This window comes from Callorhinus ursinus, unplaced genomic scaffold, assembly GCF_003265705.2.
Source record: "Callorhinus ursinus isolate GAN/ISIS: 27379988/994484 unplaced genomic scaffold, GSC_fseal_2.0 scaffold40, whole genome shotgun sequence".
Classification (NCBI taxonomy): Eukaryota; Metazoa; Chordata; class Mammalia; order Carnivora; family Otariidae; genus Callorhinus; species Callorhinus ursinus.
This window is the reverse complement of record NW_027397102.1, coordinates 2,108,818-2,120,814: the sequence shown is the minus strand read 5'-3', so window position 1 is coordinate 2,120,814 and position 11,997 is coordinate 2,108,818. Positions and strand designations below refer to the sequence as shown.

General features: G+C 38.6%; 2 pseudogenes; both read right to left on the bottom strand.

Moving 5' to 3' along the window:
* Positions 1–3,620: 3,620 nt before the first annotated feature.
* Positions 3,621–5,428, bottom strand: LOC112832829 (26S proteasome non-ATPase regulatory subunit 12 pseudogene; annotated as a pseudogene).
* A 1,709-nt stretch (positions 5,429–7,137) lies between these two features.
* On the bottom strand, positions 7,138–10,484 carry LOC112823763 (elongation factor 1-alpha 1 pseudogene; annotated as a pseudogene).
* Between the last annotated feature and the right edge of the window lie 1,513 nt (positions 10,485–11,997).

Here is an 11,997-nt window from a genome sequence, read left to right as displayed (position 1 = left end):
TCACCATTCCACCAGAACTGCTCTTGCTAAGGTTGTCAATGACCTCTCGACATTGTGGGTTTAGTGTACTCAACCCAGGGTATTGGACACGATTCACCTTGCTCTCTCTCTGTTTTTACTCTTTTTTCCCTGCCTTTTTTCTTCTTCATAAATAGCTCTTTCTTTGGCCTGCTGATCTTTGTGTCTTTACAGTTCTTCATAGTTTCCTTTGAACAGCTCAATTAAACCTAAAGAAACAGCTATCAGATTTATCTCTCTCATTAGATCTCCCTGTAACTAGTCAACTCCATCTGAATGTCCCATAGGCTCTTCAAACTCAGCTCCTCAAATTCAACTAATCATCCCTCCTCTTGTTGTTTTTAGCTCAATGCATGCATTCCCAAATCTTATTCTGGAATTTGGGACTCATACTGGAATCCTGATTCTTCTTTATTTCCCGTATCCAGTTAGTCAGAAAGTTGTACGGATTCTTTTCCCTTATTAATTCTCAGAATTCATGTCAAAATACATCTCAACTGTTATTTTGAGGTAATTTTTGTGTGTGGTATAAGATATGGTCCAGGGCACCTGGATGGCTCAGTCGGTTTAGAATTTGCGTTAGGCTCAGGTCATGATCTCAGGGTCTTAGGACTGAGTCCTCTGTTGGGCTCCCTCCTCAGCAGGGAGTCTGTGTCTGCCTCTCCTTCTGCTCCTCCCCTGCCCTGCTCATGTTATCTCTCTCTCTCTCTCTCAAATAAATAAATAAATTCTCTAAAAAAAATTTTAGGGGCGCCTGGTTGGCTCTGTCATTGATTGTTTGCCTTCGGCTCAGATCATGATCCCAGGGTCCTGGATCGAGCCCTGTGTCAGGCCCCCTGCTCCGTGGGGAGCCTTCTTCTCCCTCTCCTACTCCCCCTGCTTGTGTTCCCTCTCTCTCTATCAAATAAATAAATTTTAAAAAATCTTAAAAAAAAAGAAATTTAAAAGATACTGGTCCAGCTTCGTTCCATTGCATGTGGCTGACCAGTTTTCCCAACACCATTTATTGTAGAGACTATTCTTTTCCCATTGTGTATTCTTGCTTCCTTTGTTGTAAGTTAATTGACCGGATATGCATGCCTTTATTTTTGAAGTCTCTGTCTTGTTTCATTGACCTATGTGTCTATTTTTATGTCAATGTCATATTGTTTAGATTACTATAACTTTGTAATATAGTTTGAAATCTAGGAATGTATTGACTCGAGCTTTGTTCTTCTTTATCAATTTTGCTTTGGTTGTTCAGGACCTTTTGTAGTTCCACACAAATTGTAGTATTGTTTGTTCCATTTCTGTGAAAAATGTTATTGGAATTTTGTTAGAGATTGCATTGAATCTGTAGATTGCTTTTGGTAATATGGATATCAGAAAAATGGTGACTTTTCCTATCTTTGATCATGGAATATCTTTCCATTTATTTGTGTCTTTTTTAATTTCTTTAATTAGTGTCCTATATTTTTCAGCATATAGGATCTTACCCACTTTGATTAAATTCATTCCTTGGTATTTTATTATTTTTGATGCAATTGTAAATGGGATTTTGGGGATAAGTGGGATGAGATGTTTTCTTAATTTCTTTTTCTGATAATTCATTGTTAATATATAAGTATGCAACAGATTTTTGTACATTGATTTTATACCTTGTAACTTTATTGAATTTATTAGTTCTGGGTTTTTTGGTGGAGTCTAAAATCGTGTCATCAGCCAATAGTTACAGTTTTACTTCTTTCTTTCCAGTATGGCTACCTTTTATCTTTTCCCTGCCTAATTGCTCTGGCTAAGACTTCCATTTCTATGTTGAATAAAAGTGGTGAGACTGGGCATCCTTATATTGCTCCGGATCTGAAAGTAAAAGCTTTCATCTCTTCACCATTGAGTATAACAATAGCTGTTGTCTTGACTTATAGGCTTTAATTATGTTGACGTACATTCCTTCCATACCACCTCTGTTGAGAGTTTTTATCTGTTTTCTTTATCATTTTCTTTTTGCTAATTAGTGTGTTTTCTTTTCAGGTTAAAGCAGTCTCACCTGCTAGATGGATCTGGCAGTGGCTGCAGAAGTGGCACGTGGTGGGGGGGCAGGTCACTCACCCACTGAGTCTGGCTGTGGCCATGGAAGTGGTATGGAAGGGTGGGTTATTGTAGTGTCTTAAGGTAGGAATTTATAGACTTAAGAACTTTCTTCTTTACTAAAACATGTATTTAGTGGTATAAATTTCCCTCTCAGCACTGTTTTTAGTTGCATCTCATATACTGTACTATGTTGCATTGATATTTTCATTTAGTTCTAATTATTTTTTATTTCCTTTGGATTTCTAATTTGACCCATTGATTATTAAGTGTGTTATGTACTTCCCAAGTGTTTTGAGATTTTCCTGTTGTCTTTCTGTTGTTTTCTGGTTTGACTACATTCTTGTCAGGTAATACACTGTGTATGATTTCAGTTCTTTTATAGTGGATGAGATATTTCTTACATTCCAGGAGATGTTCTCTATTCCTTATGCTTCAATGCATCTGTTCATATTCATATCAATCTCCTCCTTGCCTTAATTTGATAATTGTGCATTTGCAAGATGGGTCTGTGATTTCCTACTTCTCCATCTTCATTTTATTTCTGTAACCACAGAGAAGCCAAAATTTCAAGAGGAATATCAAGTTTCTTCTGCTTATTTATTTGGGGGTATATCTGCTGCAGTGGATTTTAGGTCAAAGTAATAATTTCTTGGTTGTTTTTAAAATAGTTTTCTGTAGGTGGCAGGAGAGTGTCACAAAAAAGAATCAACTGCTCTTCCTTTCCTTCACTCACTGTGTTGTTTTGTTTTTTTTTTTTAAACAGATTGGCATATTTCTGCTGCCATGCATATTGGGATACTCCCTTGAAATATATCTTTAAAAATATCTTTGCCAACTTGAGAAATGAAAAGAGTATTATTTTTTAAAGTGGTCTTTTAAAATTGTTAGGTTGAATTTTCTTTTGCACATTATATTGGCTGAATCCCACCCCTGCCCTCACCCCAACTTATTTTTTCCTTTGTATTGCTCATTGTCTAGTTCAGGATTTTAAAAGATAACTTACTGCTTTTTTTCATTATTATAACAATAATATATCTCATTATAAAAATTAGAAATTTTCATAATCCAAAGGAGAGAACAATACTCACAGTCTACCACAATTAAATTTTGATATAAATTGCCCAGTTCCTATGCTGTTATTTGGTGGATTTTTAGGGTTAAAATAATATATTCTATCTTGTTTTGCTTCCTAAATGTTATTATATCTTATTTTATTTTGAAGTTTTTATTTAACTTCCAGTTAGTTAACATACAGTGCCATATTAGCTTCAGGTGTAGAATTCAGGGATTCATCACATACATACACCATCCAGTGCTCATCACAACAAGGTCTCTCCTTAATACCCATCACACACTCAACCAAATTCTGCATATGAGTGAAATCATATAGTATTTATCATTCTCTGACTGACTTATTTCGCATAGCATAGTACTCTTTAGCTCCATCCACATCCTTGCAAATGGCAAGATTTCATTCTTTATTATTGCTGAGTAATATTCTATTGTATTTATATACCACTATGTTCTTTTTTTTATAGAAAGTCAATGTGCATATACGTTTATTATTATAATTATGGTCGTTAGCTGAATGAGAACAAATAACAGCTAAAAAGTTTTCAAATGACAGAAAAACACATTTGGGTAAGTTATGACACAATTTTTTGAGTATGTAGACAATAGAAATGTATTTTTTTTTTTTGCACCAATTGCAAATGCAAAGTTAACGATAAAATCAGGGAGCTGAAAGGTCAAAAGGGGCCTTAAACATATTCACTATCTTTTAAATTTTAGACAAAGGAGCTGAGAATATAGAAAACACAAACAAACAAACCCAACATTTACACCATAACAGTCTTTTTTTTTTTATGACTTCCAATTTTAACTCTTTTCTAAAAGCATTAGGGGCATTGAGACCCTTATTGTAGATTATGTATCATCTCCTCTTTGGCTATGAGGTGTGTAGTTTTGTTAACTAGAGACATCAGTGAGTTCAGTTTCTGAGACCAGTCATTTAATAAATTATTTGGATCCTTGGATCTCTGGAAGTTGATAATTCCTGCCAACCTGTCTACTTTAGCAAAGATGGTCTTGTTAACTACTAGATTCGAAAGAAAAGCTTCTGACTCATCGACAGACAAGTTGAGAAGCTGAGCCATCCTCTGCATTGTTATCCTTGTGTAATACTTGGCCATTATTCTAATATTATGTTCAACAACTCTGTTCTTCAAGTCTTTCCACCTTCTTTCACCTTCCTCTGTAGAACCAAAAACATCAGTTGCCGGACTCTCAAGAGACCCTTTTCTTAATTCCATTCCATAGTCTTCAACAAGTGTGGACCAACGCATCAGCTCCATTGTGGTAAAAAGCTTTAAAAGATCCTTGTATTTAGGAATTTCTTCTAACTTCTTGTCACCACTTATTCGGTGAACCAAATCTGACTGTTCGTTGTCAAAAGGAGCCAAAATCACATAGAGGACGACACTTTTCAGAGCCTGTTGCCACTTTTCACTTTCTGCCTGTATACAGGGAGTATCATATATTGCTCTGTAGTGCTTACAAATAGACAAATAAGATCCCTCATGTTGATCCACCTGAATCATTAAGTTATAATATTTCAATTTTAATTTCTCTGTATTTTCTTCCTGGAAAAATTTGGTGTTAATTTTCTTGCTGATGATTTGTGTACGAATGTAATCCTTCACAGCTAGGCAGAGCCTCATTTGCTCCAAGATAAACTCCACTCTCTCCTTCTTTTCCATTGACCCGTAGGTTTCCACCTGTAACTCCTGTAAAATGGAGGCGGCCTCTTTCACGTCACCGTTTTGCTCTTTTATAGTTGCTAACGTTTTCGTCAGTCGAGCACGCTCAATTTCAACATAAATCTTTCCTTCTGTAACCATTCGTAGGGTATCAATTAATCGAAGTTTGATTGGAAGGTCTGTGATTTCCTCAACGTAAGTACAGCACTGTTGAACCATTTTTGCAACAGCTTGTTTTAACTGACTCCATCTTTTTGACAAAAGCATAATATTTTCATTAAGTAAATCCCATTCTTTAGCCTCATAGCACATCTTCACTACTGCAACTAAGATGCGGGATGTAGACACCATATCAGAAGCAGTGCGGGTCTGTTTCTCCAAAGAGAGAAGGATTTCAATGACTTCTTGAAGTCTTCCTTCCTTGGCCAACTTCTCGCACTCGGGCAGTCGTTGATCCACCGTGGCGCTGTAGTCCACCTCCATCTAGACGATGCGCCCATCAGCCGGCTCCGAGCCGCCGTCCGCCATGGTCCCTGCCTGAACGTCCCTTGATGTCCCCCTGATTCGGCCACCACTCGTCACCCACATACCACTATGTTCTTTATCCACTCATCAGTCGATGGATATCTGGGCTCTTTCCCTAATTTGGCTATTGTTGATAATGCTGCTATAAAAATCAGGGTACAGAGGTGCCTGGGTGGCTCAGTTGGTTAAGCATCTGACTCCTGATTTCAGGTCATGATCTCAGGGTTGTGAGATTGAGTCCCACATCAGGCTCTACACTGAGCATGAAGCCTGCTTAAGATTCTCTCTCTCCCTCTGCCCCCCCCCATTAATCTCTTTCTTTCTTTTAAAAATAAAAAAATAATAAAATCTTTAAAAAATCAGGGTACATTTATCCCTTCAAGTAGTATTTCTGTATCTGTTGAGTAAATAGTTAGTAGTGCTATTGCTGGATCATAGTGTAGTTCAATTTTCAACTTTTTGAAGAGCTTTCATATTGTTTTCCAGAGTGGCTGCACCAGTTTGCATTCCCACAAACAGTGTAAGAGTGTTTCACTTGCTTTGCATCCTTACCAACACCTGTTTCCCATGTTGCTAATTTTAGTCATTCTGACAGGTGTGAGATGATATCTCATTGTAGTTTTAATTTGTATTTCCATAATGATGAGTGATTTTGAGCATCTTTTAATGTGTCCATCGGCCATCTGTATTTCTTCTTTGGAATAAAGTATATTCATGCTTTCTGCCCATTTTTTAACTGCATTATTTGTTTTCTGGGTGTTAAGTTTCAGCAGTTCTTTATAGATTTTGGATACTAGCCCTTTATCATATATGTAATTTGCAAATATATTCTCCCATTCTGTAGGTTGCCTTTTAGTTTTCTTGATTGTTTCCCTTGCTGTGCAAAACCTTTTTATTTTGATGTAGTTCAAATAGTTTATTTTTACTTTTGTTTCCTTTAGTTCAGAGGACCTATCTAGAAAGAACTTGCTATAACCAATGTCAAAGACATTACTGCCTGTACTCTCTGCTAGGATTATTGTGGTTTCAGGACTCATATTAAATTTTTAAATCCATTTTGAGTTTGTGTGTGTGTATGGTGTAAGAAAGTGGTCCAGTTTTATTCTTCTGTATGTTACTGTCCAGTTTTCACAACACCATTTGTTGAAGAGACTTTTTTCCCATTGAATATTCTTTCATGATTCATTGAAGAAAAATTGACCATATAGCTGTGGGTCCATTTCTGAGTTTTCTATTCTGTTCCATTGATCTATGTGTCTCTTTCTGCACTAGTACCATACTGTCTTGACCGCTAAGCTTTGCAATATAACTTGAAGTCCGGAATTGTGATGCCTCCACCTTTGCTTCTCTTTTTCAAGATTGCGTTGGCTATTTGGGGTCTTTCCGGTTCCACACAAATTTTAGGATTTTTCTAGCTCTGTGAAAAATGCTGGCAGTAATTTGATAAGGATCATTACATGTGTAGATTGCTTTGGGTTGTATAGACATTTTAACAATATTTTTTCTTCCAATTCATAAGCATGGAATGTTATTCCATTTCTTTTTGTTATGTTCAATTTCTTTCATAAGTGTTTTCTATTTTTCAGAGTACAGTTTTTTTACCTCTTTGGTTAGGTTTATTCCTATGTATCTTACAGTTTTTGGTGCGATTGTAAATCGGATTGATTCCCTGATTTTTCTTTCTGCTGCTTCACTATTTGTGTATAGAAATGCAACAGATTTCTGTACATTGATTTTTATCCTGCAGTTTGACAGAATTCATGAATCAGTTATAGCAATCTGCTTTGATGACACCCACAGCAACTGTCTGTCTCATGTCACGAACAGCAAAATGGCCCAGAGGAGGATAGTCAGAGATGCTCTCAACACACATAGGCTTGCCAGAAACCATATCAACAATGGCAGCATCACCAGATTTCAAGAACTTAGGACCATCTTCTAGCTTTTTTCCAGAATGACGATCTCTCTTCTCCTTCAGTTCAGCAAACTTGCAAGCAATGTGAGCTGTGTGACAATCCAGCACAGGTGCATATCCAGCACTGATTTGGCCTGGATGGTCCAGGATAATCACCTGAGCTGTGAAGCCAGCTGCTTCCATGGGTGGGTCATTTTTTCTGTCACCAGCTACATTGCCATGATGAACATCTTTGACAGATACATTCTTGACATTGAAGCCCACATTGTCCCCAGGAAGAGCCTCACTCAAAGCTTCATGGTGCATTTCAACAAACTTTACTTCAGTTACAACATTGAATGGAGCAAAGGTGACCACCATGCCAGGTTTAAGAACACCAGTCTCCACTCAGCCCACAGGGACAGTACCAATACCACCAATTTTGCAGACGTCCTAGAGGCAGATGCCAAGGGCTTGTCAGTTGGACGAGTTGGCAGCAGAATGCAAACCAGAGTTTCAAGCAGTGTGGTTCCACTGGCATTCCCATCTTTACGGGTGGCTTTCCATCCCTTGAAGAAAGGCATGTTAGCCCTTGGCTCCAGCATGTTGTCACCATTCCAATGAGAAATTAGCACAAATGCTACTGTGTCGGGGTTGTAGTCAATTTTCTTAATGTAGGTGCTGACTTCCTTAACAATTTCCTCCTATCTCTTCTGGCTGTAGGGTGGCTCAGTGGAATCCATTTTGTTAACATCAACAGTTAGTTGTTTTACACCCAGTGTGTAAGCCAGAAGGGCATGCTCAAGGGTCTGCCCATTCTTGGAGATACTTGCTTCAAATTCCCCAACACTAGCAGCAACAATCAGGACAGCACAGTCAGCCTAAGGCATGCCTGTAATCATGTTTTTAATAAAGTCTCTGTGTCCTGGGGTATCAATGATGGTCACATAATACTTGCTGGTCTTCAATTTCCACAGGGGGATATCAATGGTGATACCACATTCGTGTTCAGCTTTCAGTTTATCCAAGACCCAGGTATACCTGAAGGAACCTTTTCCCATTTCAGCAGCCTCCTTCTCAAAATATTCAATAGTTCTTTTGTTGATCCCACCACATTGGTAGATCAGATGACCAGTAGTGGTAGCCTTACCTGAATCTACGTGTCCAATGATGACGATGTTGATGTGAGTCTTTTCCTTTCCCACTTTGGTTTAGGTTGAGCATGGTTTTCCTGACACCTGTGTTCTGGCAGCAAACCCATTACGAAAAAACATATTTTGCAAATTTAATTACAATATGTCATGGTATTGGCCTTCTTTTGTTGATTTTGATGGGAATTCTCTGTAACTCCTGGATTTCAACGTCTATTTCCTTACCCAGATTAGGGAAGTCTTCAGCTATTGTTTCCTCAAATAAACCTTCTGCCCCCTTTAGTCTCTCTTCTTCTGGGATTCCTATAATACAAATGTTATTATGTTTGATGGAGTCACTGAGTTCCCTATGTTTATTGGCATGTTCCATGACAATTTCTTTCTTTTGTTCAGCTTCTTTATTTTCCAGGATTTTATCTTCTATATCACTTATTTTCCCTCTGCTTCTTCCATCCTTGTGGTAGTTACATCCAATCTATTTTGAATCTCAGTTATTATATTTTTCTATTCTGACTGTTTTTTAACTCTTTTTTCTCTGCAGTATGGGTCTCCCTGATGTCTTCTTTGCTCTTCTGTAGCCAAGCAAATATCCTTATGATTTTTGCTTAAAATTCTCCATCAGGCATGTTACTTTTATCTGTTTTGCTTAGATCTCTGGCTGTGACCTTTTCTTATTATTTCTTTTGGGATTAATTATTCCATCTTGGTATTTTGTCTAAGTCCTTGTCCTCTTGTGTGTGTTAGAAAAGCCTCTTATCTTTCCTGCTCCTGAGAGTAATTGCTTTATGAAGAAGAGCCATATAGTGTCCAGGGAGGGCCTGGTGCTTCAGGGTTTTCTCTGGTGTATGCTGCATGCATTCTCCTGCTGTGCTTTGGTTGCTCTATCCTTCAGGCCAGTGGTCTCCAGAAGCTCTCCTTGCCTGCAGTGGGCAGTGTTTGGATCTTGGCCAGAATGTGGTGAGTTTTAACTAGATGTGCTCTGGTCTGCTTGTTAAATGAGCCCTGCTGCTACTTCCACTAGAACTGAAGCTTTGCAGAAGTTTCTGGTGGGAGACATAGTGTGGGAAGGGGTTTCTGCTGGTCTTCTGGAGAAGGAGCCTGATGCAGTGGGACTGAGGCCCACTTGTCAGTGAATGGTAGTACCAGCAGAGCCCAGAGGGCAGGATTTGTTGTAAGCAGGTTAGGCAGCCAGTGTTAGCACTGTGTCTTTTTATGCTTATGCTGAAGGGTGAGGGAGGAAATGGTGCCAGCCAGCTTCTTTGTCCCCGGAAAGGTGTCGCCATGCTTTGCTGTTCTCAGGGAAGCACTCCCAGAAGAATGAATGTCTTTCTTTTATGTCCCAGAAAAGGCAGGCACTATTTCAGATTGCTGTTTTTGAGCTGTCTTTCTCTGGGTTGCTTGCCTGCCTATAGCAGTGCAGTTCACTTTGGGTTTTATCTTAGCCAAGCCTGCTGACTTTTAAAACTCCAAACTTCAGGGACACACTTTGGCAGGGGCTTGCACTGGCTGGTTATCTGGGGTAGGGTCTAGCTGCTCTGGAATGAATGAAGCTTTGACTAAAAAGAACAGTCACAGTAGAGCACAAGGTCATGGGATTTGGAGCAAAGCAGGCTAAATAGCCAGTGTATGGGTTAGCCACCTTTAGCAGGTTTTCTGTATGCTCAAGGTCAGGAGAGGGAAGGGAAATGGTGACCATTGGCTCCTTTGTCCCCAGAGAGGTGTCTCTGTGAATGCCACCTCTCACAAATGCACTTCAAGAAGGGTTAACAGTCTCTCCTTGTGTGCCTTAGGCAATCCTCAGATTGCTCCATCTGCCCTAGGGTTTTTTGCTTGCCTTTTCTCCAGGAGTAGGGCAATGCCCTCTGGGGTCTATCCTAGCCAAGCCCACCGACCTTTAAAACTCCTGTCTTTGAGACTCACTGGTTGCAAAAACTGACAAAAATCGGCCCCTCTCCTTTGCCCAGCCAATGGCTTTGGGGAAATGTTCTCCTTGTGCATATCCCTGTGCGTTCCACGCTCTATCACCTTTCCCTGTGAACAGGGCTTCTTTCCCTCCAAAGCAGCCATGATCCATTTCTCTCCCAAACCACAACTCCCAATTTCCCTACCTTCCTCCAGGTGGCCTCTTCTCTCTCTCTAGTTGTGCAGTTTGTTCTGTCAGTCTTCAGGTCGATTTCTTGGGTATTCAGAATGATTTGATAATTATCTGTTTGTGTTTGAGGGACAAGACATGTCTAGGATCCTCTTACTACACCATCATCTTTGCTCCAAGACTGATTTGTGAGAAAACTCTTAATTGATTCAACATATACGGAGTGCCTACCACATGCTAGGCACTCTTCTATCCTATAGAGGTATAGAAGTGGGCAAAACAAGTATTCCTGGACTCAGTCATTTAAGCATCTGCCTTTGGCTCGGGCCATGATCCCAGAGTCTCAGGATGAAGTCCCAAATCAGGCTCTCTGCTCAGTGGGGAGTCTGCTTCTCTCTCTGATCCTCCCTCCTCTTATGCTTTCTCTCTCTCTCACTCTCTCTCAAATAAATAAATAAAATCTTTTTAAAAACCCAAATATTCTTGTGTTTATGAAACATACAAGAAGCAATTAACTATTTTCACCAGTGGTATATCAATGTGCTCATTTTTTTCCTTACTGACATTAAGATTACTACTTTTTTAAAGATTTATTTATTTATTTTAGAAAGAGGGAGAGAAAGAGAGAGAGAGAATGGGGGGATAGAAGGAGAGGGAGAGAGGGGATCTCAAGCTGACTCCCAGCTGAGTATAGAGCCTGACTCAGGGCTCGATCCCATGACCCTGAGATCATGACCTGAGCCAAAATCAAGAGTCAGACGCTTAACCGACGGAGCCACTCAGGTGCCCCAAGGTTACTATTTTTTTAAATCTTTGTGACTTTGGTAGGAATAAATCCATGCTCTGTGGTGTTTTAATTTGCATATCTTTAGTTGTTTAGTAAGATTAAGCATTTTTTATGTGTTTTAGCAATTTCTACTTTCTCATTATAAATTCTCTGTTGTAAGTCTTTTGCCAATCTGTCACTTTGGACATAGTATCTTTGACATTCTTTTACTGGAGCTAATTTTCCTTGTTTTTTTGTTTGTTTTGTTTGGCCTATAATTTTCCAGTATTTATTTAGAAACTTCTCCAACTATAAGACTTTTCAGTATTACATTATATCATTTGAATAATACAATTTATTAATAATTTAATTACATTGTAATGAATTTGAGATTCCATGAAGAAATTTTGGAGGAGTAAAGGTATCAAAGTAAAGCTAAACTAATTGTTGTAGTGAGTCCTGATCCAGATGCAATTGTAGCCTTTTAAAATCCTTAATAAACATTCTACTGTCATATACTTTTTTGCTTTTTATTCAAAAATAATTTAAAGCTCAGAGAAAAGATGCCAGATAGTACAAAAAACTGCTGTATTCTCTTTGTTCAGATTGATCAAGTATTTAAGGGTTTGCACCATTTGTTTTACCATTCTCTATTATCTATCTATATCTACCTATCATCTATCATCTATCTATATCTATATATCCATCCATCCATCTTTGTT